We start from the raw sequence: 26,672 nt of genomic DNA, 5'->3' as shown, positions 1-26,672 counted from the left end.
TGAGAGAGAGAGAGAGAGAGAGAGAGACCCCACCACCACTTGACAATTAGTATTGGCGTGTTTTTGTCCTCATAACTTAGAAGTTCAGCAAAACAAACTGATTAAATACTTGGGTCAGTTCATTCACCTAAAAATTATTCAAGGTGGTGCCCCAGCATGGCCACAATCCAATGACTGAAACAAGTAAAAGATAAAAGATAAATCTTATTGATTTGTTCCTTTGTGTGGTAATTCAGTGTTAACATTTGGGAAATTAATTGAACATTTTAGAGAGTAAAATTTAAGAATTACTCAATTAAAATTCTTGCTTGATTTTGAAGGAGAATTCTTATAAGAAGTGGAGGTGAATTGGTGACTGTTATGACAGAATTACATCATTGGAAAGTAATGACATAAGTTCTTTGCATTACACTCAGATGTTTTCTACTTTCATCATAATCCATTTTCATCTTGTATATTAACAAATTATGCCTTATTAATTGAAGACAAAAAAAAACAAAGCAAAATTTCTAAGGTGTTGTGGTGACTTCTAATTTGGCAAAAACATCTAAAATAGTGAAATTCCAAAATAATTTACCATTTCAAAGATATATTGCAAGCTTTCTCTTTTAATTACACCAAAAATTCATAAAAAAGTTATAGTTTTTGTAAAACTTTCCACCTAAGCCCCTCATATTTAATACTTTTTTTTCTTATTTTTAACCTCTTTCCTATACCTCTCTCTGTCTTCTGTGTCGATAAAAGCAGAAAACTTACCTTTTTTTGATCATCTTAGATATTTTTATGTGTATTTTATGTTCTATTATTTCTTGATTTCTTCTTAGTTTTTCTCTAAGATATATTTTTATAGAAAATACAAAATCGCCCCTCTCCTGTTCCATTGTGTAATATATCAACTAATTGAAATAGACTTTGAAAACAGAAAACAAACAACATTTGTTTCTTTTTAACTTTAAAGTTCAAATTATTTTTTGTAATTATTGCAAATTCATATATTTTTCTGTACTGCAATTTGTTTTTACATGTGTGTGTTTGTATATGTATATATACACACACCTCACACATTGTATGTTTGTGTATATATATATGCATACACACACATCACTTTTCCATGCTTGCATGGTCATACTTGTATGTGTATTTATGTATATTTACGTATATGTGTACATTAGAGAAAGAGAGAGAATGTGTGTGTGTGCATGTGTTTAACTGTGTGTGGACTTATGTTCAATGCTTATTGATAAAAATATAAATTTTAGAAAATTTCACTCATTGTTGAAGTGTAAAACTGCTATTGTGAAGACCTGTAAATATATGTTATTGATAAATTGCAATATGTGAGGAATTGTGAATGGTAACAATAAAATTGACCATTTTCTTTACGACCTCAACTAATAAAACAATTATAAACATTGCAAAGCAAAAAAAAAGGTTGTGAGTCGTTATTATTGAGGAATTTTGGTGCTTTATTAGTATTTGTTTATTTCATTACATTCATACCTACATACATACATATATATATATATATATATATATATATATATATATAAATTTATGTATATAAACAATTTTTTTTTTTCACTTTTATAAAGAATGATTAGATTTTGTCTCTAACATTCCAACTAGAAATGTTCTTAATTAAACAACTAAACATACTCTTTTGTTTTGAAATATGTATATGGTTTTATTTCGACATAGTTGGTATTTTTGTTGCTATTTTTGATTGGGCTAATTTCCACTTAATTTCATTGTTTCATGAATGTTATAGTGTGAAAGCAGCATTACACTCCTTCACAATCAGTTTGACTGGAAATTCTCTCTGAATATGAACATATATCAAATTGGCTAAAAAAAAACAAAAAAAAAACATGGGTATAGATTTTATTGATGTTAAAAAATGGTATATTCAGAAGAAAACAACAAAACCAAAAAAAACAAACCCTAAATAAGATAAAAACAAAAACAAGTCTGTACATTTAGGTAGACATAATACAGTAATTTGTGCATTTTTGAAACTTCTTAAATAATAAATAACTTACACGTATATAATTAGTTATCTCTTTTTATTCCCTAAAGGCTTGAGATGATCTCTGTGTCATGTTTATTAGATTTTGATAAATCTAACAATGTTGTATTCTTTATCTCTCAACTATTTTCCTGAAACCTGAAGTCACCACCTAAATTTGGTATTGAGGCAACCAAATGTAGGTGGTGGCTGGTTGATAGGGGTCCCTTTTGTCAGCTCTTAATTTTTATCGAAAACACTATTTATTAAAATATTTCTCTCCTATCAGTTGTTTGTATGAGATTTTTCAACCATATTGAAACAAGTAAGAAACTCAAACCTTTCAAAAATAGTTGTAGACTTCCATGTTTGGTGTTGTTTGTTGATACTGACTGAATGGGAGATGAATTCTTGATGGTTTGTTCATCCAAGTCTACCTTTGTCTCTTTCTATTTGCACGTGTTCCATTGAGTTGGTCCTTCCTAAGAAGACACACAACATTTTGCTTTTGTGCTCATTTACTCTTCTTTCATGCTTATCTTTGTAATTGGTAAATCGAGATAAGGAACTTTTGTTTCTTATTCAACCTTGTTTTTACCGTATGGAGCAAATGGTCCAGTTATGGATTCATTGTTTTCTTTCCTGCTGGCTACACTGTCAAGGAAAATGAAACATTTTCAGTTTTTTACATTTGTTACATCAGATCCACATCACTGGGTCAACTGCATCCTTGTGGGTGATTTGCAAGATGGAAACTGCAGGAATTCTGCGTATCATAATTTTAATGCCACCTGTCCATGCTTGCATAAGTTAGAATTTATTGATTCAAATTTTCATGTCTGTCAATCTTGTTTTTAAGCAACAAAATATCTCTTTAGTGCTGGACATGTTTTCATGGAAGATTGGAAACAAATTAACACTACTTATATGACAGAAACACTTGTTTGCAACTGGTATGTGAAATCATGACAAAGAAACGAAACACACACTCTCTCTCTCCCTCTCTCTCTCTCCCTCTCTCTCTCTCCCTCTCTCTCTCTCCCTCTCTCTCTCTCCCTCTCTCTCTCTCCCTCTCCCTCTCTCTCTCTCCCTCTCTCCAGTAATTGCTTCTTTCTGCTGAATCAACAAAGATTTATGTGTGTGTGTGGCTAAGAAATTTGCTTCCCAACCACATGGTTCTGGGTTCAGTCACTTTGGCCAAGTGTTTTCTACTACAGCCTCAAGCCAACAAAAGCTTTATGAGTGGTTTTGGTAGATGGAAACTGAAAGAAGTCCACCATATATATGTGTGTGTGTGTGTGTGTCCCACCACCTCTTGTCAGCCAGTGCTTTTGTTTACGTTCCAAAACTTAACAGTTTGGCAAAAGAGACTGATAGAATAGGTAGTAAGCTTTAAAAAAAAAAAGTACTGAGGTTGATTCATTCAACAAAAATTCCTCAAGGCAGTGCCCCAGCTTGGCAATAGTCTGATGATGGAACACAGCCCTTACAATAGAATAGGTCAGAAGAGAACTAGGTAGCCACTGGCCTTATTTATCCCAAAAAGAGTCATGAAGACACAGTTGTGTTGATCTTCAGCTCTGATGACAGAATTTTCATTCTATTGAATTAGAGATGTCCTGGGGTTAAACAACCACCAAAATATATTGCAATATCTTTAATGTCTACAACAGTGTTTCCCTGGTTTTTCTAAACAGCTGTGTATATTGAAGCAATGAGGCTCATATAAGCAAATACGCACGTAAACAATTTGGTATATGGACAACAAGTAATCAAGATGTTATTGCTACAGCAGTATTCGGAATTTACTTAAATTCTCATCTTTTCAAGAAAAGCACATAAAAATAAAATACTCTATTAATTTGCTGTCTCTGGGTTGGCACATGTGTATAATAAATGGTGAAGAATTGACCATTACTGGTCTAAATCTACTTTGTCATCATTGCAAGAATGACCATAATCTCCTTACATTCCCAACTCAAGGTGGACAACAACATGTTTGTAATATAACTGATGTGGACTTTATATTCAATACAAACAGACTGAGCCACACAGCTTTAGGCGTGTGTGTGTGTGTGTACTAGCATCTCCATGACAGCTCTGTATGAATCACTCCTCAACATTTGTTGTATTCGTTCTAAACCATGCAAATATTCAACCCATGCTGACTGGAAATACAAATGACCAAACAATTTGACCAGTTAAAATATTTCACTTTTACAAATTACTATAAATTGATGATTTTATTTATATATATATATATATATAATATGTGTGTGTATGTATTTTTATATCAAAATATATATCTTACAAAATCTTCTACTGTATCTGACTTTGCTTCATCTCAATTATATTTATAGTTTTCAATCTCTTATTAAACTTTGACATTTTATATTTATATTCATCCTAGAAAAGTGCACTTGAGTCACACTAGATGATGGTAACAGATAAATCTGGAATAGTTTAGGATTCTGGATTGGCAGCTGAATTTATTTATTTTTTTTTCTGTCAAGAGTCAAAATATCTGTAGTTTGTGACAAAGCAGTATCAAAGTATTATTTGTGGCATGTGGTATACTTGAGTCAAAATATTTGTAGCACATGATATAATTACAATGAAGTTAAATTACTTAGTATTTATTGAGAAAAGTCCCTATATGAGAGGAAAAGGTGATTGTTTCTCCAAATGAATTTTCTGTTTTTTTGTCGTCTTAAAAGTTGAGGTTTCTTGAAATTATATATTTTATTAATATCATCTCAAATACATCACCAGTGACATTGTTAATGTATGTCATTGTTTATTATTAATAGCCTACCTAGGACCATAAGGAAATTAGTTGAACAAAATCTACAATCTGTTCATGGTTCCAAATTGTAACAACTGTTTTATTTCTGGTATTTGTACAACTGCTGAAATCTTCACTGTCACAAACTAAAAGTTCCTATGTCTTTGTATGAAATCATATTTGATATTGTGGTATTCAAACCTATGTCATCACATGTTTAGTGTTGTCTGTTTATTTCCTTTCATCATTGACTAACATAATCAACACAGAAAAACACAATTAGAATTTACATTTGGTCTTTAATTCCAATTTATTGATTTGTTAATTGAATTTCTTTTTGACACAATAACACCAAAAGAAAAATAAAAAAAAAGGTAAACATCCCAGAGAAAGAGCTGCTTTATTGTTGTCATTTGTTTTCTAAATTCTCACCTGCCTGGATTACCTGTTGATGTAAAATAGTTTTATGTTCATAGATTCTCTTACATAATTGTTTTATACGCTTGCAATATGACTGTGTATTCTCCAATGCAGTTCAGAAAATATCTGTAATGGTGCTACTTGATATTAGTGTTTGGTTCAGAATATTGAATTATAATCTTTCCATTTTGGTTAAGTATTTAGGTGGACACTTGTTTGAGAAATTTATCATTTTATTACAATTTTTTTTTGCATGTTTTACCTGTAGGAGGGAGGCCAGTACCAATAAGGGAATTAATTTTGAAAAATTTTCCAAGATCAACAAAACTGTGTTTCTTCAGATGAAATGATTTCCAAACCAATACAAAATAAAAACCATTTCGTAAAATTAAAAAAAGAATACCCTCCAAAGAAAATATGAAAGAATGATTTTTTTTTTTGTTCAAATTCTAATTTCCCTTTTTTCAGCCTGGCTTTGTTCTCTCCCTAGCAGGTAAACATGCATGGTCAGTTTATATTTCATTGCTATGTTTGGTTCTTTGTTAGCTTCGCTAATGTGATGTTGCATGTTATGTTGATGTCTGTCCTTCTGTCGACATTTTTTCTTTCATATTGGCTATTGATTCTAACAAACATTCAACTTGTTGTTGTTGTTGTTGTTCATGGTTTTGTTGTGTTTACTTGCAAAATAACAATTTCAATTTTTCAAATGTTGTTTACGTTTCTGAAATCTTAATTAGGTTCCCTGTTGTACTTCAAATATTCATTAATGTAAAAAAAAATCATGGATTTTCAGTCCCCCCCCCCACCTCAACCCTGTGTTTTCTAACAATAACAATTTTACTTTTTTTTTTTCTTTTTTCCCCTCATTATGGCATGGTTGTGACATTGGTCTTTGCAAATGTTGATGTTTAGTTGGAACTGATGCTTTTGGACTACTTACCAAGTTCTTTGTTGATTACTCAATTAAGAAGTGTAAACGATTTACTTTTGATTAGGTTGGCAGAAATAAACAACGGCTTAAATAGTCAGATTGTGTCACTACATATAATTACCAAGTTGCAACTTGTGTCTTCTTATCATAAAATGGCAACTTAACCTTGTAGCAACAATGCAGTTGCCCTTCATCATACATTATGAATATGGTCTTCATTCATACACACATTAAATACACACATTGTCATCTCTATTCCTAGTTAGATGTTATATTTATCTACATTAAAAATTTACTATAAATGTTTAATATTTGAATAATTCTTCTCATACATTTGTATTTACCAAGTTTAGAATTCCTCAGACAGATATTTCACTCTTGAGTACATTTATATTAATTCATATCTGTCAGAAGGTTATTTGATATATTACATTCTTTGAAAATTATTTTTATTTTTACAGCTTTTTACAAAGTAAGTGATTTAACGAGTGAGTAGTAGTTGTATTAAGTTGTACATTAGAGAAAACAAAATATATTTCTAAATGAATGTTATTACCTGAAGTGACCTATTAAGATGGATTTAGCTTCAATATATTTGATAGGTATATGAAAATTAAATATGTGCACAGATATAATATATATAAATATGTATGCTTGTGTTTGTTTGTATGAGCGGAGATTACATAATACCTCTTTGTAAGGTTTAAATATTCAAATACTAACAAGCTTTTGTTCTTCACTTTGTGGAAACAAATCTATATTTTATGTAAGATATCATCTTTAAGCAGCTTTATTCGTAGCAAATTCTTTTTCTAAACAACATTTGGTAAATTCTTCTTGACTAAATAGTATTAATATCTCTTTACGTATGTTTAAAACTGTAATTTGGTAAAAGTTGAGATGGGAAAACAGTCTGTCTTTGAGACTGTAAACTTCAAATTTTCTCAAAAAGCATTATTAATTTGGTTGTGGGTAAAATACTTGGAATATTCTGCTTTGCTCTTGTTTCTTTTGTTGACTAAAATGAAGGGTTTGCAGCTACATGTGATCTTTAGGGATGTTGGTTAGCCGTCAAAAATGCTATGCATTCTTGGAGAACATGATCCTTTAGCATCTTCTACGTTTTCATTGAATTATGTTTTAGTATTTCCACTGATTTTGTTGGGTTAGAATTAAAATCAGCCTTCATTGTTACTTAACTGATTACAGTGCAATTATTCCCTGATAGATTGACCAAAGTAATGTTAGAGATGGTTTTGAACTATAAACATTAAATTTCACTGGTTTTTAGCTGCCATTTTGATGCAGTTCCTCTCCTTGTTTTTTATGTGATGGAATAAAACTGTTGTCTTGAATATGACACTCAGTGTTTAAGTTCTTCCATTGTAGTACCATGTTCATATTCTTGGTACACCATCTTGCTACTACTTGACTCATTCTAATATTTCATCTTGGTAAAAATTCAAAGTTCTTTAACTGAAAATTTATTTGCATCCTTTTTCCAGGAAGCTATTTGTACATTCACTTTTTATTCTGTAAATTTTGTTCAATACAGTTTTGAAAAGAGTTTCCACTATTTGTCAATCTTTTTACTGAGGTAGATTTTTGCCATGTATGTACATTATTTTGCTTCAACATATAGTCTGATCTCATGAAATGCTTCTAACTGTTCTCATATCACCATCATCACCATCATCATCATTATTCAACATCCTTTTTTCCATGCTGGCATGAGTTGGACTGTTTGATAAGAACAGGTGAGCCAGAAGGCTTTGCTAGATTCTGTGTCTGCTTTGGCATGATTTCTACAGCTGGATGCCTTTCCTCAACCATATAACAGAGTGAACTGAGTGATTTTTACATGGCACCAGCACTGGTGATGTCACCAAGTTCCCACAAGACACACACATGCAACTATTCTTATATTAATATATATATGGCTGCTCTGATATCGCATGATACATATATACAGCTACTCTGATATTACAGTATATGGATACAACTGTACTAATATTACACATTATATATACCACTGCTCTGGTATAACAACTTTCTTTACTTTGGTCTGATTTCTCTGTTTCTGGCTCCCATGCAGGTAGCATGTAAAAAACTCCTTTTGAGCATGGTTGTTGCCAGAACCGCCTGACTGGCCCTTATACTTGTGGCACGTAAAAGCACCCGCTACACTCTCGGAGTGGTTGGCATTAGAAAGGGCATCCCGCTGTAGAACTTTGCCAGACCAGATTGGAGGCTGGTGCAGCCTTCTGGCTTGCCAGTCCTCAGTCAAACTGTCCAACCCATCCCAGCATGGAAAACAGATGTTAAACAATGACGATGATGATGAGGATGATAACTGTCTGCATTTTCATTTGCATCATTTCCCTTTTCAAGTTAGTCGATTGTTGTTTGAAGAATATTTGGTTGCTAATTCTAGCTTTTAAAGCAATCAGTTTGAAGTTCACCCATTAATTGTCTGAACCAGTGGTTCCCAACACTTTTATTTAAATGAGTTTTCCCTCAGACCCCTTTTAATATGCTTATCCTTATATATATATATATATATATATATATATATATATAATTTTGAATTTAGTTCATGGGCCCCCAGTACTACCTGTGCAGTCCACCAGGGATCTATGGACCCTAGGTTGGGAACCATTGGTCTAAACTACACACACACAAAGACAACAGAGTCAACAAAACAGAAACATTACCTGGATATGTAAATGGCACACATGCAGGCTATGGCACAGTTTAAGCTCTATCTCACACAGTCTCTGCCACTGGTTCAATGATCATGAAACACCTACATATCTATACTTCTCAAAACACTACTACAAGCACAAGGCTTTCACTAGACAAACATTAAAATGCACTGAGGCACAAAACTAGCATTAATTGTCAAATTATTCCTTTATAGTGCTTTCCTATAAGTAGGTTATCTCCCTTGGCTAGGCGGCGCTCCATGTAGATAATTAAACTTCCGGAGGCTAACCCACGCCATTGTTATTGTTTTACGTCTTATCATGGATATAAAGCAGCTTGATGATTCAGCTATCGAAGTACTTACTGTGCCTGAGTTAAAGGAACATTTAAGATTATATGGACAGTATGTTACTGGAAGAAAGGCGGACTTGACTGAAAGGTTGAAAGGAATAAAAATTTTGTCGATGAAGAATGTCAACAAAGTAAATTCATCGGACGATACTTCAGACAGGAATAAGCAGAAGCTTATATCTCCTCTCAGTGAAGTATTGCCTGATCTAAAGATCTTTGTAAGTTGCCGAATTTCACAGATAATGACATAATTACCTCGTGCTACGGATGAAAGCAAAGCAACAGTTAAGGAGTGGCATATTTTACCACGACAGACACGTACACAGCATCGAATACCACGATGTGAGTGAAAGCTGCTCTCACTGTATTGTCCGGTGTCTGATAATCCCTTCGATACCGACATCAAACCAAAAAAAGAATCCTGACCACAGAGTGTGGGTAATTATGTCAAATGTCACTGGCAATGTGCATTCAGCTGATTGCAACTGTTAAAGCAAGTCACTGAGCATGCGTACATGTCATACGGGAGAGTTCCAATCAGGGGTGGATAACACCTTATAGGAAAGCCCTATAATGGTGCTGCATCACCACCACCATCAGTCTGGAGCAATAGTAGCAATCAATTCCATTTTGTCTCACCACTTTAACATCCCCAAAACCTACAGACACATTGGTAGCCCAACAGGAGATATGTTGTTGCTTGCCTTGCAAGAAACAGGAGCCAAATCTCCCTTTAAGCCTCACCCTATTCATTGATGGTATAAGGTACCAACCAGCCTGGTAAATGTCAGTGTTGCTATTGGTTATAGATCTGCTGGATGTAACTGTACAGTAAAAAAAAAACTTTCAGTAATTCTGCTATTTTGGACTGCCATGAGAGACACTGACTGCAATTAAATAGTTTTTTTCCCTTATTGATTTTTATCAATTGACAGTCTATTGATTTACATAGATTAATGTTAAATGATGAGTATTTTTATGGGATAATCTATGAATTTAATCTCTTTATTGCAAATCGTTTATTTTCTTTTTACTATTTCTTATTGTTTCATATTTGGCATTTATACAATTTATTAATTTATATTAAAAAAAAAAACAACACAATATTATCCATGCACTTTTTTTAATTCTATTTCACTTGACTCTAAATATTTCCTATTTTTGCACTTTTCTAACTTTACTTTGAAGATTTCACAAAGTTCATCTGTCTTAGTTCCTCAACTTTTGCTGTTTCTGGTATTGTCCTTTGCTTCCTTGTTTTTTTTTATTTCTTCACCTGAATAAGGAAGAAGTACATATCTTGAGCATGTTACATGGAAAGAAACAGAATGAAAATACAAATAAATTAATAATCTAATTTGTAATTTTGCATAGATTTATATGGTCATCATTGCTTATTAACTGAAGATGTGGAAGGCAGATTTGATGAGACAAAGTGTGGGTATTTGCTATTCATTGTTAACTGGTGAATGAAAGCAACAGGCATGCCACTTTTCCCCCACCGCCACCACCAATATACTATGTATTTATCAGAATAATTGTATGTCTTGCACTGGCCTACCAATTGGCTTCTAGCTCAGTCTTTTACTATAACCATGAGCCAAATCAAAGCCAAGTGAGTGCATTTGGTAGGCAGAAACTGAAAGAAGCCTGTTATGTTTGTGTGTGTGTTGGTATTGTGATAGTTCTAAACAAGTGTCATTGTCATATAAGCAGTGTCCTTTAATTTGTAATCTTTTGTGGAAACATGTTTGGCTGCATGGAAATGTTAACTTGCTTGGAAGCAGATAAAGGTTGGCAACAGGAATGGTATCCTTTTACTTCCATCTGATCAATGCAAGCATGGAAGGTGGTCATTGAAACAGAACAGTGATGACAGACAGACAGACAGACACAAACGTGTGTATGTGTATATATATATATGTATATATATATTGATCTCTTTCACTCTCTTCCACTTTCTTTCTCTTGCCCTCCTCCTCTGACTGGATAACCATGTATTTCCTCTAGAGCTAGACACCCATTTCTGTCCCTCTGTCACACTCTAAACCTCTCATCACCTGGCACAAAGCCAATCCTCTAATGACCCCCTTCCCTCTCAAAGGATCGTCTGTCTTGCAAGTTACTTGGTGACCCTGCCAGTTCTGGTGCCATATAAAAAGCACCTAGGCCACTCTGTAAAGTGGTTGGCATTAGAAAGAGCATCCAGCTGTAAAAACCATGCCAAAACAGACATTGCCGGTGTTGGTGCCAATGTAAAAAGCACTCAGTCCACTCTGTAAGGGGGTGGGGTGGCATTAGGAATGGTATCCAGCCATAAAAGCCATGCTGAAACAGACAATGAAGCCAGGTGCAGTCTTCTGGTTTGCCAGCTCCTGTGAAGCTGTCCAACCCATACCAGCATGGAAGATGAATGTTAATTGATGATGATGATATCTTCATTATCATCTTATTGTTACATTTCCATGCTTACATGGGTAAGACAAGAAGAGTATGTTGGGGCAGAGCAGAGATTTTCTATGACTGGATACCCTTCCTGTTACTAGTCTCTATGGGTTTCCAGACAAGATAATAATCTGCCAGTCTATTGAACAGTGTGTGTGTGTGTTAGTGTTAGTGTGTGTGTGTTAGTGTGTGTGTGTTAGTGTTAGTGTTAGTGTTAGAATTGTGCTTAGCCATAGCAGAACCAATAACCTGTTGCAGGTACTTAAAATAGCAATAATATATATTACAAATAAGTTCTGGTGGTGAGGTGCTATGAATTCACTGATGTCCTCAATATAGCCAGACTAGTTGTATGTTTTGTGATATCAGGACAGGTGTATATATTGTGTTATGAGAACATCTAGAAGTATTTTGTGCTATCAGTATATATGTTAAAGAATGGATGAATTATTAGAACCTACTAGCATTGACAATCTCTATTTATTAACACAAGCTATATGAATGTGCAGGTGTGTATAATATGTGCCTTTCACGCTGTGTGTGTGTGTGTGTGTGTGTGCATGCATATGTATGAATTCATTTGTCGCTTTTGAATTTTTTGCAATGAGATGTATACATCTTTAATCAATAATTTTATTCCTATTTTCTTTCTTTCTTTTATTACCTTGCTTCCTTCCCACCCCTTTCTTTTCCTCTCTCTATTATTATTATTATTATTATTATTATTATTATTAAATCCTGTATTTAATTTTCATATAGTCTATCACTGTAAAAAATGCTAAATTTAATACTCTTTTGCCTGAATCAATGAATAGTTTAACTATTTAGTGCATAATTGATGAGTATATATAAAGTTTTGTGAGTTCAGATGAAGTTTATAACTGTATGTAGAGCTGCATTATTAATAGTTGTGAGGGAGCTAGCAGTAACTAAAATAGTTCTACATGAAATAACCCCTGTTCATCACTTCTTCATACTTTTGCATACACCTGTATAGCTTATAAACACACACACACACTCACTAATGATTCTTATAGTGGATCCACTCATTGGACTGCAGCCTTGTTAAAACATCCTCAACAGTTTTAGTCCTTTGTGTGTGTGTGTGTGTGTGTGTGTATTTAATTTATAATTGTACCATAACCAAAGCAAAAGAAATCCCAATCTCTATGTCATGAAGAAACGCTAACACTGACGGTGTAAACAAAACAACAAATATAAATATTCCACTAGTATTCACCTATAATCCTTGAAACCATAATATCCTACATTCAGCCAAATGACATCAGTCATCAAATCTCCAACAAATAATCAAAGAATCACAAATCCATTAACAGCCAAAGACAACCACCAAATCTCCAAAGACTTCTAACAAAGGTGAGATTTACATCGGAGGAAGAAATAGTGCAGGTAAGAAACTGTGGAGGCCCTCGTTGTGGGATGTGTGAAATAATTGAACAAGGAACAACTGAATGATTAAAATGGAAATGAATTGAAAGTGAATACAAAACTTGAATTGCAAAACAAAAAATCTCATCTACTCTCTCATCATCTGCACATGATGCAATGAGAATTACATTGGAGAAACAAGGACTAAACTCCCCAGTCATGTGAACGTGCATAAACAACAAATTAAAGATTCATCTCTGAGAAATGTTTCATGTAGTGAACTTGTAGATGTTTGTGCAAATAGAAGATTAAAAATATTATTCCCCTTTTACAATAAAAGATGGAAAGGATCAACTACAAAAGGCAAAAGAAGAATGAATTATAAATCCAAAACTAAAACAGAAAAAGTTAACACCATTGCAAAAAAATCAAAATCAAAAAACAACTTCTCTTTGTATATCAGTCCAGAATGCATGATTGAAGTTGAAAAATGAAAGTGCTTACACACAAAATACACACTAGACATAAAATACTATATACAAACTTCTTCCAGAGATGTTAGCAACATTCTGTTAAATAAAAGAAATTTCTTTTAAATAGTTAACTTTTAAAAAGATCTTTTTCTAAATGCTGTAACTGTGTCAAGTAATTTTTACAAAAACTTATCTATCTGTCTGTCTGTCTATTTGTTTATCCATCCATTCATCCATCTATCTGTGTCTGTATATATATATATATATATATATATATATATATATATATATATATATATATATGTGTGTGTGTGTGTGGAGCTGCAGTGGCCCAGTGGTTAGGGCAGCGGACTTGCAGTTGTAGGATTGCAGTTTTGATTCCTAGACCGGGCGTTGTGAGTGTTATTGAGCGAAAACACCTAAAATCCCACAAGGCTCTGGCAGAGGGTGGTGGCGAATCCTGCTGTACTCTTTCACCACAACATTCTCTCTTTCTTCCTGTTTCTGTTGTACCTATATTTCAAAGCCATGTCACACGACTACGATATATGTCACACTCTGTGTCAAGGACGAGATATATATATATAGAGAGAGAGGGGGGGGGGAGAATTCACAAAAAACAAAAGATGAAGACAGGTGGTGTAGACAACAAACAGATGTATTAGTTTAATGCTCGGGAAGTGAAAAAGTCTTTAACGTTTCGAGCTTACGCTCTTCCACAGAAAGAAACAGGGAGAGAAAATAAAGAATGTGTTGTGGCTAGCAATCTATCATATGTGTATATAAATAAAATGACTGTCATGTTCTTGTTGCTGTGGTGGTAGATTGAGATCTGTCCATACTTAATGTCCTACTCTCTCTCACTCCCTCATTTCTATTTCTATCCCTCACTCTTTCACATTAGTGTCCCATCATTCCCACACTCTCTATTACCTTCTCTGTCATCCTGCTGTCTCACTCCTATGTCATGTCTTCTCTTCAATTTCCATATCAACACACAGTATGTAGCTACCCACCAATGTCTTTCTTCCATTACTCCATCATTAATCACACTTCCATTCCTATTTCTCTCTTCTTCCCTCTCTTCATTCATATTCTCTCATCTATCACCTCACTTTCATTTCACTTCTCTCTCATCATCACATGTCTTGAACAATCTGAGACATTGCAAGTTAGAGAAGATTCTTCAGTCTTGCCACAAATGAACTCATTCTCTGTATTGCTGTTGGTATGATGACCTTAACAGTGCTAGGAAGTGCATGAAGCCCTAGAAACCATGTCCCAAATAGAATGTACAAGAAAGATGGGGACCCATAATTGATGTTGGAGGGTTGATAACTTCAAATAACATCTTCCTCTGAAGTCAGGGACCTGTTCAACCCAATTACCTGTGTGAAAAATGATAACGATTGTGTGTACCTAATTATCTGTTCATATATATATATATACATACATACATACATACATACAAGAGTTGTGGAATGGAGTAGATAAGATCCAGGCTACATATATTTCATAGCGAGCGGAACCTTGGAAATGGTAAATATCCAAGCGAGGTGTATACCGCAGGCTACTCTTCAGGCCAAGGGTATCTTGATTTAATGAAGGAGATACATGTTAACACACGGAAGATTCAATCTTATCTACTCCATTCCTTAACTCTTGTGTTCTTAGTCACATATCTGGCAACCCTGGTTGCCTACCATGAAATATAAAAATAACTTTTTTCAATTTATCATAATTTGATATGAAAAAAGTCCACAACCTTCCATCTCAATAAACCACTATGGTCTTTGAAAGTTGTTTTTTTATATTTACTATGGATTGCTTGAAGCTAACTTTTCTTCATACACCTTGATCCTTGCATCTTACATCTGTTTATGTCTATATATATGTGTGTGTGTGTGGGTGTGGTGAGTGGTCATCTTGTGGATACGTATGTGTCACCATCACCATCATTTAATGTCTGTGTCTATACATATTACATTATGTCATATATAATAGGTATGTAAATATGTAAGTATATAAATGTATATAAACACACGAACACTGTGTGTGTGTGTGTGTGTGTGTGGTATACTTCCCATCTGTATGTATATTGCTGTACTTGCACACTTAATGACCAGTAACTGACCTAAAATACTCTAGATCTTCTGAAAGCTCTTTCCCTTTGCTCTTTCCTTCCTTCTGGGTTGTAGTCTTGTTATTGTTGAAACCCTCTTTTTGAAAGGACCATATTTACACTGAATAAAATACATAAAAATTCTAAGGTTTGTAAGTATAATATAGGTTCTTGTTTGATATCTTTATATTTAGAAATGTTTTATGGATCTGTCTGTTTGTGATAAATTGTAATTCATTCAGCAGAGCAGGTGGCTGTTTATTCAGCAGTAAACTTCTGTCAAATACTGAACTTGTGCAAAATTTATATATTTTTCTCTTTAGATTAAAGAAAGAAACCCAAAGTGGAATTTTTTTTTTTGGTATCTTGTCTGTAAAAACATGCTCTATGTCCACTGCGTAAACATTTTGTTTGGTTCTTAAGAGCAGCAATGATAATTTTTAATTAAACTCATAAGCTGTCTGTAGATAATTCTTTTCTACAATCACACATCTGTTATCTTTTATCTTTCACTTGTTTCAGTCATTCAACAGTGGCCATGTTGAGGCACTGCCTTGAGGAATTTTAACTGAATGAATTGACCCCAGTAATTTTTTTAAAGCCTGGTACTTTATTCTATTGATCTGTTTTGCTGAGCTGCTAAGTTGTATGGACATAAACATACCAACACGGGTTGTCGAGTGATGGTGGTGGTCAGACAAATACATACATGCTTACACATACACACACACACATGACAGGCTTCTTTCAGTTTCCCTCTACCAAACCTACTCACAAGGCTTTGGTCGATCTAAGCTCACTTACCCAAGGTGCCACACAGTGGGACAGAACCTGGAACCATGTGGTTACCCCTGCACCTAAAAAAATGCTTCACAAATATGCATGTCATCCCTGCTACTAATCATCATACACACACACACACACACACACAGATTAATCCTTCAATTATCATGGGTGTCACATTCCAAAACACCCCATGATAGGTGAAAATCTGTGAAGTATAAACAGTATTGTACTGTAAATTTTTTTAAAATTATTTTTATAATTTGTATATATTTATTTTATTATAAATGCCAAACAACACCACACATTCACCTCCCAAGTTTCGCTTTCCATACAGTATGTGTGATTCTTGTTTACTCATCTTCCATGCACTACATATTTTCTTTTAATATATCGTAATTAATGTGTTATAAAGTGCAGTACTCTACTGTATCATTATTTATTAATTTTTAGGCAGAAATAATTAAAATCTTAAAAAATTTAAATACCTATTGGTCGCAGAAATCTATGATATATTGAGGAGTCCGCGATATAAATTTAATTATATTAGCCAGAAAAATACGTGATGTACTGAGGGTACAATAGGTGAATCGCAATATGATGAGTGATTACTGTATAAACAAATATATTTGTAATACTCTGAGTTTGTCTTTTGTCTTGTTACTGAAGTCTGTTGGATGTTATGTTATCTAACCAACAAGTTGAAGGTTCCTATTTCATTACCAGTAGTGCTTCTCTGTATCCATAACCAAAAGATGAATTAATACTAACAATAACTAATTACACTTTGTATGTATAACTAATTAACTTAAGGAGCAGCGAGAACATGAGATAATTAATGTTACTTCCTCCTGCATTGCTTGATCAATTCTTTGTGTATGTCTTGAGAGTACAATGGAAGCTATTTCAATGGTCAAGCCAGAGACCATCATATTAAGTCAAGGCATTCTCATTTGGGTCCTGATTTAACCCTTTTGATACCAAACTACCTAAAACCACCCATGGAGTTGTGATAGAAATTTTCTTTTTTAAAGTAAACTAAATTAAAAGACCTTTCATAAAAATTCCATATTAATTCGTTCCAAACTCCAATTTCATAATAAGAAAGTTATTTTATTCTCCACTATTACCAAAATAATTAAAACAATGGCTGTGTATTTTAACAGGAATTTGGTAACAAAAGAGTTAAGTGTTGTTCAACACTTGATTCTATCAGTCACTCGCTGAAGCTTTTCTACCAAACTATTTGGTATCAGCATTGTAGTTGGTTTAGTTTTCCATCAGACCAGTCACCAATTCTCTGAATTTCTTTTTATCCCCCCCACCCACTAGTCCTGAAATTCTTTTAATACTCATGCAAATGGTTTCTATAATTACTCAAAATATTTAAACCTCTAACCATAGTAACACTTGATTCCCTGTGCTATGTCAGATTGATGTTATTTTACATTTTCTGGCTAGCATCTTTCTTTTATGTCCTTGATACCAGATCACAACTAGTGCCTAAAATATCAAAAGACCTTTCTTCCAATCCTTGTTGTGCCCAAAAGAGCAAATTTCTGAATTAATGCAATTCTCGGAGTTATACCAATCTCAATGAGGGAGCTATTAAGTCTGTTGGTGGTGGTATGTAGAGCACCTATGACAATTGGGATTACTTTTGTAGAAACCCCCGACAGTTGTATTTGGGAGGGTTTGTTTATATTATTATTATTTTCAAATTCTGCCGAAGTCAACTTTGCCTTTCATTCTTTCAGGGTCGATAAATTAAGTACCAGTGAAACACTGGGGTTGATGTAATCAGCTAGTCCCCTCCCCACAAATTTCAGGCCTTGTGCTTTTAGTAGAAAAGATTATTATTATGTTTCTTGATGATTGTTATTTAACAAGCTGTAAGAAACTGGAAGGACTGTATCACCCCCTATCCCCTCACACACCAAAAAATAGAATTACAAAGCTAATGCTCTTTGAAATGTCATCAACTCCCAAACTTCCAATTTTCCTCTTCTTAGAACTATTTCTTCAACAAAACAGCAGAAAGAAAAGGCTGATTTTAGCAGGCCTTTTTTTTTTCCTTTTTTAAAAGAAATAAATCCTGAATTTATAAACAATTCATAAAATATTTCAGTCAGTTAATTAAAATTGTCTTTCGCAGTTATTTCATTTATTAATAATGATATGTATGAAATATATATAAATATATGTATAAGTGACACCTTTACACTACAATGTAGTGCAGGAAACAAATGAAAATAGAGTATTGGCTATTTGTGTGCATGTGTGTGTGTGTGTGTTAAGGGTGTGGTGAGACGTGCATGTATGGTTATTACACATACATTCAGTTACAATGTTGTGCAATCAAACCTAATGTCATTTCAGGCTCCAGTCTTACACTAATATAAAAGTCTGCGTGTGTGTGTGTGTGTGTGTTTATGTACACCAATATATATATCATCATCATCACATTGAATGATGATGATGATGATATATATATATGTAGAGAGAGAGAGAGAGAGAGAGAGAGGCAGACAGACAATGGTTCAGCCATATTTTCATGTTAGTGTACTGATATCCATAATTTTATCTTTCTAGTTGTATTCAGTTGCTGTACAGTTCGAAAAGTGAAGCCACTGGTCAAGCAAGGCTACTGTTTGTTGCCGATCTAGCTGCTGCTGCTGCTGCTGCTGCTGCTGATGTTGTGTGTGTGTGTGTGATTGCTTTAGTTCCATAGTGTAGGATAGAGTGAGTAATGGAGAGATTGATGGCTGGCCAGACAGACAGACAGACAGCTAGACAACAAGGCAGACAGCAAATGCTCTGGCCAACTATGAAACCAGCAGCAGCAGCTGCAGCCGGCTGACTGGCTAGTTGTGGCCAGCCATGCTTATTGATCAACCACTGATGAAGGGTGTGAACATGGACAATCAATAGTTAGGAAGGCCAAAGTATGTGTTTACATCTTTGTGGAACTCATGCACAGAAAATAGTAGATCAACATTGTAGCCAGTGCTAGCTACTGCTGACCAACCAAGCAACTTGTAAATAATAGTGGTCAAAAGGAGACTGACAGTCTAGCAGTAGATTCACTAACAAACTGGCTTCTCTTATTCCATCCAATATAGTTTCTCCAAATTTTATTTATCAATCCCACCTTAATTATATTTATCTAGTCTCTCCTTATTTATCATTCCCCCCCTCCTTTTCTATTACGTATTTGTTTTTATCTTCTTCTACTCTCTTTATCTTTCTTCTTCTTTTTCCTTTCTCTCTCACCTTTTTTCTCTTTCTTTCATCCCCACCTCTCTGTTTCCTAATCAAACTCAGTTATATCTTTACTGCACATTTCTCTCTACTTGTACCCCGCCACCCCTCAATTCATTACCTTTCTGCCTCTCTGTTTTGATATTCTCATCTCTCTGTCTGTCTGTCTGTCTCTCTCTCTCTTTTCATATATATCTAATTATGTATGTATACATTAAACTGTAGTCTATCATATATCTATGTTAATCTTCTTGCCTTTTTAGTGGACTCTGTGTCTATGTTTGTCCATTTACCTATCTATCTTCCGAGATCATTTATCCACCTACCGACCTACCAGCCAGCCTACTTACCTACATACCTACACACACACACACACACATGCACACACCTCTCTCTTTCTCTCTCTCTCTCTCTCTCTCTCTCTCTCTCTCTCTCTCTTTAATTTCTATATATCTGGTGGTATGTGTGTAGCAATATTATATATTCAATACTAACATACCTATCTCCTTGCTTATCCGTTTTGTTTGTTCCACTCTCTTTATATTACCTGTTTATGTTTACTGTTTATTTCCATATTTGTTTTCTGATTCTCCAACCTTCAAGGTGACAGAGGTGTGTCTATTGATAGTTATTATGGCTGATATTACTAATGGACTTGGTTTTGTTGTAATTATGTTGTTGCTAATAAAGTTGTTTTGTCTGTCAGATACACTTTCAAAAGTTCTTTTCACTATCAGCCTCACCAATTTTAGCTTTTCTCTTCCCAAATGTCCTTCACATAAAGCCAATCATTACACAAATATTCTGTGTGTGTGTGTGTGTGTGTGTGTGTTTATACACCAGAATGGTTACCTTTTAGCATGGCACTTTGTGTAGATATATATGGATAACTGTGTAGGTGTATATGCGTGTGTGTTTGCACATGCATCTAAACATACGTATTTATGAATATTTACATATTCAATCAAACTTCCCATATATACCCATATATACATAATCATGTGTAGACTGTGACCTGTATACGCATACTAAATTGAATGTTACATTACATATTCTCCTTTTATGACTGCATCTACACACAATGTGCATATGGGAGTTACTAATAAAATGTGTGTACACATGCTAATGTGCATTCTGTTGTTTATTTGCAATCTGCCAATCTTCTTCTTCTTCTTCTTCTTGCCCAGCCAACTTCTTCACCTCTTGAACTATCAATCTTCAGCCCTACCAGCCAGCATGAGACATCTCTGCACTTCTTATTTGCCATCTTTTATTTTTTCTTTCCTTCTTAGTTGTGTTGACTGAAGCTTCCTGGTCAAAAACTTGTACTGCTGGACTGGACAGACATATTTTATGTATCTATTTGTGTGTGTGTGGGTTGTTTAGGTTGAAGCTTTTCTTGTCAAGAATACATTAGTACCGACCTTGTGTCCCCCATGCTGCTGGTCTGAGCTGTCATAGTCATGTGTATGTGGAGAGATTTTAATTTGCTTATTTATATCTGTATATGTATGGGACTGGATGTTTCTTTGTGTATGTGTGTATATAACACACACACACACACACACACACACATGTATGTATATATATATACATATATATAATCAGTAATTTTCACATTCATAAGTGGGTGTGTAATTTGTATATATGTATAATTCTGAAATAAAGTATATCATTTCATATTTACATTAATTAAAATATGTATATCTTAATGTTTATTCCATATTGTGCACTGTTGATTGGTGCAACAGTTCATATACACAACCATGCCTACACTATGTGCACATACAGTTCACTATATACACACAACCTACTATATATGTCCCTCTCTCTCTCTCTCTCTCTCTCTCTCTCTATATATATATATATATATATATATATATATATATATACACACACACACAACCCATCATAACAATAATCAAACCAATATTTATGAAATTCTTCTTGCCACATCTAAATTCTAAATTTTCTTGAGACACAGGTGTGCACCTCACTCTGGCATTATCTCACCTGGTTTTCCCCCCTCCCTAACACTGTTCCACTTTATCTTCTCTCCTATTTTCTTTTTGTCTTTAATTCCATTCCCATCCTATTTTATATTTAATCATCTCCTTGCATGTTCTTTCACATTTTTTCTATTTGTTTTTTTTTTCTTTCATTCAGTTAGTTTTGTTCATTTACTTCTTTCTTCCTTTTAGTCTTTCATTGAATCTTGTTTTCTTTCTTTGTTTTGTTCTTTCTCTCCTTCATTTTCTTATTCTTCCTCTTTCCTCCCACCTCCTTTATCTTTCCATCTTTCTCATTTCTGCCATTCCCTCTTTCCATACATTTGGTATAGACTTTTATCTCCACATGCCTCATTCATTACTGGAGTTGTCCCCCCATTAACTTGTATTTCTTCTTAGATTTCTACTTTCTTTATTGCTAATTTATTCAGTTATTTTCACCTATGTTGTTCACACACACTCACACACACTGATGTACAGGAAAAGGATTTAACTGATGTTATTGTCTGGCATGTAGCGTAAATCCAAATACTCAGTCTTCAACCATTCTACTTACAATGAAACAATTAACTGATGGAAGTCTGTGGAAACCCTCAATGCAAGAGAAGCCAAATCCAACCACATCAAACATGGTTGTTTTTAGAATATCCTGCACGATTATTATTATTATTATTATTATTATTATTATTATTATTATTTCTTGTTCTATTTTCAGTTCTTTGATGTAAACCTCTTGTTTACTTGTTACATTCAGCAGAAGTAATAGAGTTAAGCTAGTTTAACATATTCCATGCAAGGAGCATTAAAATTGCGACTAGAAATAATTATATGGAGCTACCACACTCTTAGTCAATACATCTAAATAGATATATTTATAAAGATATCTCCATGTACAGAGCTTATGTCATAAAAATAAAAACTCTAAATTCAAATTTGTGGTTTAACTATTTTCCATGTATCACTAATGAACATCACAACTTATCAATTTTCCTTTTTTTATTTTCATTTTCTGGAACACCATAGATTCTTGTTAATCACTGTTTACTAATTATTCAAAATAAATTATTGTTGATGGTTGTTTTTTGTTATGTCATCATTATCATCATTTAGCACCCAATTTCCTTGCTGGCATGCATTAGATGGTTTGATTGGAATTGGTTAAGCTGGAGTCTGTTTTGGCTTGGTTACTATGACTGGACAGCCTTCCTAATGCCACCCACCCCATAGTGTACTGGGTGCCTTTGACGTGTCCCCAGTATGGGTGCCTTGTATGTGTTACTGGCATTTGGGTCTTTTACGTGACACTGGCCACGACTACAATTTCACTAAACTTGATGTGTCTTCTCAAGCACAGCAAATTGCCAATAGTCTCAGTCACTTGTCATCACCTCCATGAGATTCAATAGCTGAAGATCATATTTCACCACCTCATCCCATGTCTTACTGGGTCTACCTCTTCAACATTTAGAGATTAATAGATAATGAACTTATGAGGTAATGTTATTGGTGATAGAATGGGGTACCAAGAGGGTGTTGCAGCCCAAACAGTTGGGATCAGGGTAGTTATATGCTTGGGGTCATATGTTATAAAGAGGACAATATAAGTTACAATATCCATTTAATTTGTATTGATAAGGATACATAAAACCAATGCCAGTCACTTATATTTACTGTACTTGATGACGCATTCTTGTCAAAGAACCCAGATTTTGAGGCTAGTATGTAATGACTGCTGGTATATATCAAGTCATTATAGTTTGATGGAATTCATTTCATCTCTCATTTGTTTCATGATCAGAAATGCATTCCATCTCCTCCATTCCTTTAACTCTGTCAATTGTCTAAAGACATCAGTTACATTTTAAAGGGAATTTGATTCATTTAGTTTGTTTAAATTTCAGAGGAATCTAGACTCTCCAATTTAATTTCGGTATTATATGTAACCCTGCAGGTTACTTTCTTACCATTTAGTATACTTTTCATGTAATCAATATACAGGGTATTTGGGCTAAATTTGATGATCTTTTATGTCTCCTTTTTTCCAAGAACAGCTCAGTCTATTAATGAATAGTCAACAGCATTGGTGAGCATAAAGATCAGAATTGTAGTTGAGAAAAAGTTAGTTGACATGGGAGGACTAGAAGTCGTCTGAATATTGGCAAAGGTTACCCGTATCATGGTGGTTCACACCGGGTGTCAAAATGCTAACATCATCACTTCTGCTCAGTGCTCTATCATCATCATCAGAACATGGTAAAGATGTGAACAGATGCAATGGAGAGTACGAAGCTATGACCTGTAGGAAGAGATGCAGCAGGCATTTTGACTATGTTCATGTGCCAGAATTCATCCCCACATCTTTAAATAGGGTCCTTGGCTCAATTCAGATGGCTATATGAAACTGCTGGAGACTGAAGTGAAACCTTAGCTGCAGAGAGTTGCTGCTGGAGGGCCATGTGTATGGTTGCAGGAATTGGCCCCTTGTCATGCTTCTACAAAATGTCACAAGTGGTTGTTGGAGAATTTCTGACTTCACCAGTTCCAATTTCTGGGCTCCTAATTTCTCTGATTGTAATCTGATGGGTTACTGTGTGTAGATCACATTTGAGAAAGGCATCAACCACTGTCTGCGACACTAAGGGTGAGCTGATGGCCAAGATCAGGAAAGTGTTTGAATATCTTCTCAGGAATGCACTGAGTAATGCATGGACAAGGTTCCAGAGAATTTTTGATTTTTTTTTTTAAGATAAATACTTTCCTTTTTGGATTGAGTATTGTGTTTTCTTTTCCTTTATGCAAACGGTCGAATTTAGCCCCAATACCCTGTACATGGGGAATAGATGCCATTTCAATAATAGACTACATGTTACTCTTTTCATCTGTGAAATATTTATATTGTTTAAAAAAAAAGAAAGAAAAAAAGCATAATGTTAGTAAGAAACTCAGCTGCCGATTTATGCGGTTGGACTTTCCATGTTCTTATGACTTGCCAGCTCATGTTAAACTGGTCAACTCATTCCAGCATGGTAAACAGACAATTGATCAAGATGAAAGGTGCAATAAACAGAGAAATGGTTAAACAACACATGTAGTAATTTGTATTAATGAATCGATAAGTCAGTATAGGTGGAACAATACATGTACTTATACTTTGATATGTGTTGTGTATGTCTTTATATATATGTTATATTATATTATATATATGTTATATTATATTATATATTATGTATTATATTATATATTATATATTATATATACATTATATATTATATATTTATTCTATTTATATATATATATACATATACAAAAATTATATATATATTATATATATATATTTAATATATCTGTATATATATATTATATATATATATATATATATATATATATATATATATATATATATATATATATATATATTAATATATCTATATATATATATTATATAAATATGTATAATATATATATATATTTTATATATCTGTATATATATATATTTTATATATCTGTATATATATATATTATATACATACTTTATTTAAAAGCAGCAGAAATATAACAAAAGCTGTTTCACATTCCCATTTGTTGGACAGTTTTGTTAAAATAGAACAGAAATAATGATAGTTTTTATCATATCGTTATTTCTGTTCCATTTTAACAAAACTGTCCGATGAACGGGAACGTGGAACTCTGAGTAGCAGCTTTTGTTATATTTCTGCTGCTTTTAAATAAAGCATATTACTCTACCCTCTGGTATTCGCGTACTCTTTTTACACCTTGTTTTCACATTTATGTGCTTACTCTGGTTGCGCTGAAAGTGTAGCTGCTAGAATAAGAATAGCCTGGGCAAAGTTTAGAGAGCTCTTACCCCTGCTGGCGACAAAGGGACTCTCACTCAGAGTAAAAGGCAGACTGTATGACGCATGCGTACGAACAACCATGCTACATGGCAGTGAAACATGGGCTGTAACTGCTGAGGACATACGTAAGCTCGCAAGGAATGAAGCCAGTATGCTCCGTTGGATGTGTAATGTCAATGTGAATACCCGTCAGAGTGTAAGTATCTTGAGAGAAAAGCTGAACATTAGAAGCATCAGTTGTGGCGTGCAAGAGAGACGATTGCGCTGGTATGGACATGTGGTGAGAATGGAGGAGGATAGCTGCGTGAAAAAGTGCCACACCCTAACAGTTGAGGGAACCCGTGGAAGAGGTAGGCCCAGGAAGACCTGGGCTGAGGTGGTGAGGCAAGACCTTCGTACATTGGGCCTCACCGAGGCGATGACTATGGACCGAGACCTTTGGAAATGGGCTGTGCGTGAGAAGACCCGGCAAGCCAAGTAAGATCGTTGCCAGTGCCCCTGGACTGGTTCTTGTGCGGGTGGCACATGAGATGCACCATTTTGAGCGTGGCCGTTGCCAGTACCGCCTGACTGGCTCCTGTAGGATTTTCGAGCGTGGCCGTTTTCGTGCGGGTGACACGTAAAAGCACCCACTACACTCTCTGAGTGGTTGGCGTTAGGAAGGGCATCCAGCTGTAGAAACTCTGCCAAATCAGACTGGAGCCTGGTGTTGCCATCCGGTTTCACCAGTCCTCAGTCAAATCGTCCAACCCATGCTAGCATGGAAAGCGGACGTTAAACGATGATGATTATATGTCTTTATATATATATGTATATTATATATATATCTATATATATATATATTATATATACATATATATATATATATATATATATATATATATATATATATATGTATATATATATTATATATACATATATGTATTATCTATCTATATATAAATATATATATATCATATATTTTGGGTTTTTAAATTTCCGATGTAGTTTCAGCTCGGAGCTGCAGTCATGTTGATGCACCGCTGTTTTGCTACACTGTTATTACTGAGATCCTCCTCCAATATGTGGTACTTGCTGAAGAATGGAGTTTTATCTAGCTACCCTCATTTGTACCTCATGCTGTGAGGTAGGT

The 26,672-nt window shown here is 34.3% G+C and overlaps 1 protein-coding gene across 37 annotated transcripts in view; it reads left to right on the top strand.

Annotated features, from left to right (window-relative positions):
- The window catches only part of LOC106881718 (forkhead box protein P4), a 543,812-nt gene that overhangs the window by 269,896 nt on the left and 247,244 nt on the right, over window positions 1-26,672 (top strand). For 8 of the 37 annotated variants that reach the window (XM_089350186.1, XM_089350191.1, XM_089350193.1 and 5 more), the window contains exon 6: window positions 5,679-5,703. The exons of the other annotated variants lie outside the window; for them this stretch is intronic. The gene's annotated coding sequence lies outside the window, so the exon portion shown is untranslated. The remainder of the gene's footprint in view (window positions 1-5,678; window positions 5,704-26,672) is intronic. 37 annotated transcript variants of the gene reach the window in all.

Source organism: Octopus bimaculoides, chromosome 4, assembly GCF_046866305.1.
Source record: "Octopus bimaculoides isolate indiv1 chromosome 4, ASM4686630v1, whole genome shotgun sequence".
In the NCBI taxonomy this organism is placed as follows: domain Eukaryota; kingdom Metazoa; phylum Mollusca; class Cephalopoda; order Octopoda; family Octopodidae; genus Octopus; species Octopus bimaculoides.
Note: the sequence above shows the minus strand (reverse complement) of the source record. Positions and strands in the feature narration are given on the sequence as shown.